The sequence below is a fragment of the Neltuma alba genome, unplaced genomic scaffold (genome assembly GCF_004799145.2).
Source record: "Neltuma alba isolate B1F8T4 unplaced genomic scaffold, ASM479914v2 tig00010610_pilon, whole genome shotgun sequence".
Taxonomy (NCBI): domain Eukaryota; kingdom Viridiplantae; phylum Streptophyta; class Magnoliopsida; order Fabales; family Fabaceae; genus Neltuma; species Neltuma alba.
In genome coordinates, this window is record NW_021635468.1 from 221,998 (window position 1) to 224,851 (window position 2,854).

A 2,854-nucleotide genomic window follows, 5' to 3' on the forward strand; every position below is an offset into this window, starting at 1 on the left:
CGTCAAAAATAAAGTCTCCCTAGTCTTTAATTTGCTGCCCTAGAAATAAAAATATTCGCCAACTTTTTGGATAAGTCTTTCTTCTTCATATCAGTTCTATGGCTAGCAAAAGTGTGGGAGCTGATAATGTTAAACTTGTTATCGAGACCACTAGGGATTATAAAATTCTTGTAAAGATACCTAAATCAACAAATAAACATATCAATATAATAAATGTTCAAATAGTTAAGTATTTAATTAAAGTTTTAAGAAATACCTGATATAAAAATTACAGGCATTCGTACTGGCCATTCCATATGTCAGAATTTTCTTCAAATTTATAATACAGTCTAAGGAGGGTCGATCATAGATGTCAAAATTGAAGATCCATAACTTTCAATCATTATACCAACCATGCAATACTCACATTTAATCTACCACAATATTGAAACATTTATACAGCCATCGTAAAATAAATTAGAGCTGAACAGACTCCTATGAAAGAGCAGATTTAGCTTCAACTTTGAGCTCTAAAATTTGGACCCTCCACATGCAAACCCATATATGATCTATTAAAGCTTCAATATCATTTAAAATTGATTTCATAATGGAGCAACAATAACGCCACTTCCACTGCAAGTTTTCAGACTTGACAAACCCTTCAAAGTTCAAAGTGATTCGAATAGCATCAAACAGCACAACACATACCTAAAAAGAAACATTGGATTCGAACGACACTACCCTCGAAACACATCAAACATGAAATCCATATATATATATATATATATATTTGTATATCTCACTTCATGTCCTTTCTATCTCAGAACTCAACCGAGTTTCATCTCAAAACAGAGGAGAAGCAGCCAGTGACATGCAATTACATAAAATCACATGCATGACATGAACCACTTCATACAACTCTGATTCAGTTTCCGATTAAGTCTTCTCTGTGGTTACTTAGTTTTGTCTCACTAAAACCATATTTGTTGGAATTTTAGTGTGTCAGTGTACCAAAAAAAGTCTCTAATTACTCAAGATTGAGAAAACCTTAATGTTTACTAAGATATTTACCATCTCCGGTCAACACCCCAAATAGCCACCAATGCAGAAAATGAAAACAGGAAGAGATTTAGGCTGCTCACCTTGGCCAAGATCACTGGTTACATGTAACAAATTCCCTTCTCTTCCTCTCCTTCTTCCTCTTCGGTCTTCTTCTTTCTCCGTCTCACTCTCTCAACTTTCTCTCAGTCTGTTTTTCACTTCTATTGTGAAAATGAAGAGGAGAGGTGGACAGATGGGTTGATAATAACCAATAGATTATTTCACCCTTTTATCAAGTTTTGCTTCCAATTTCATCCTTCCACTGTTTTTCTGAAATAATCAAACTAATTCCAAAATTAATCCTTGATGTTCTATATGGGTTTTCTTCATCCATTATCTTCCTCAACCTCAAAACTAAATTTCGTAAAAATTTCAAGTAAAAAATCAACTCCTAGCTATTTTTCTTGAATTTTTCAAAAAAAAAAGCACTTAATTTCCGAAATTAATCCTTAACCTGTTTTAAGGATTTTATCCCTCAAATAACTTCTTTACCTCATAAAATAAATATTCTCCAATTTTTAGCTCAAATATAAATCTCTAACCATTTTCCTTAACTTTTCTAAGAAAATAGGCCATACTGTTCCAAAAATTAACTTCAAAATTATTTGAGTCATTTTTGGGGAAAATAAGCTTTTCCATAAAATTTCTAAGTCCTTAAAACTAATATTTCATAATTTCCCTAATTTACCTAGGCTTTAAATAATCTTAGATAAATTTTCTCTTTTCTACTTTTCCTAAGCAGAAAAATTTGGGTGTTACATCGGTCACAGCAAATATACGGTTCATAATTGTAACATTCCTCTCGACACTACTCTTAGGACAAAATGGCGGCAAGGTCGTGTGCGAAAATGGAGAGGATAGGGGGAATGCAGAGAAGATTGGAAAGTTGTTGATAGATATCAGGGGACTTCGCACCGCTTCTTCACTTCTTTCAAACTATTTAGGGGCAGTTTTGTCTTTTCACCTATATTTGTTAATTGTAATTTCAGACCAGATCCCTTCTGACAATTTGGTTTATTCAGGTTACCTCTTTGCAATTTTGATAATTTGGGATTTTTTTTGTTGCCATTTTCCCTTACAAATACTATGTCTTCATTTTGTTGGCTACTGTCTTTTACGTCATTTTATGACCGCATGTCTTTTGTTAGCATTTTTGTCTTTTAGCTTTCCGGTCATTGAACGCCCGTCCGCATGTAAAATTGCCCAACAAACAACTGCTGCTTATTCATGGAAATCTAACATATCAACCTACGTCTAATATATGGCCAAACACAAGGCTATTTTTTTTTTCATCCACATATGGCTGTTTAAAATTTAAGATAACTAAATACTTCATCCAATCCGGTATATAAGCAACATTCTCTCATGTAGGATTTGTTATATGTATATTGTGATTGTCTAAAAATATAATATACTTTTTCTTGTTTTTATACTCAATTAATTGCATGTCTCTCCCATTTTTCTTTTCCACTTATTCGCTCTATTACTTGTCATCTTAATAAATAAGGGTACATTCGGGAAAAAAAAATCATCTTACATATTTATTATCTTTAAATAATTTTAACCAGTACTACTTTGGTCCATGTAGAGGAAATTTTTTGTTCTAAATGTAAGTCACTTGTAAGATGTTTAATTATTGGTTTTCAATTTTGTCCTTATTTAATTAGCATTGGAAAGAAAGAAAGATGAGAGATGTGAGAATGACTTGTAAATGTAAGGAGAGAAGATTTTAGTAAGGGTAAATTTGAAAAAACTTTGATATGTGAGAATAAGT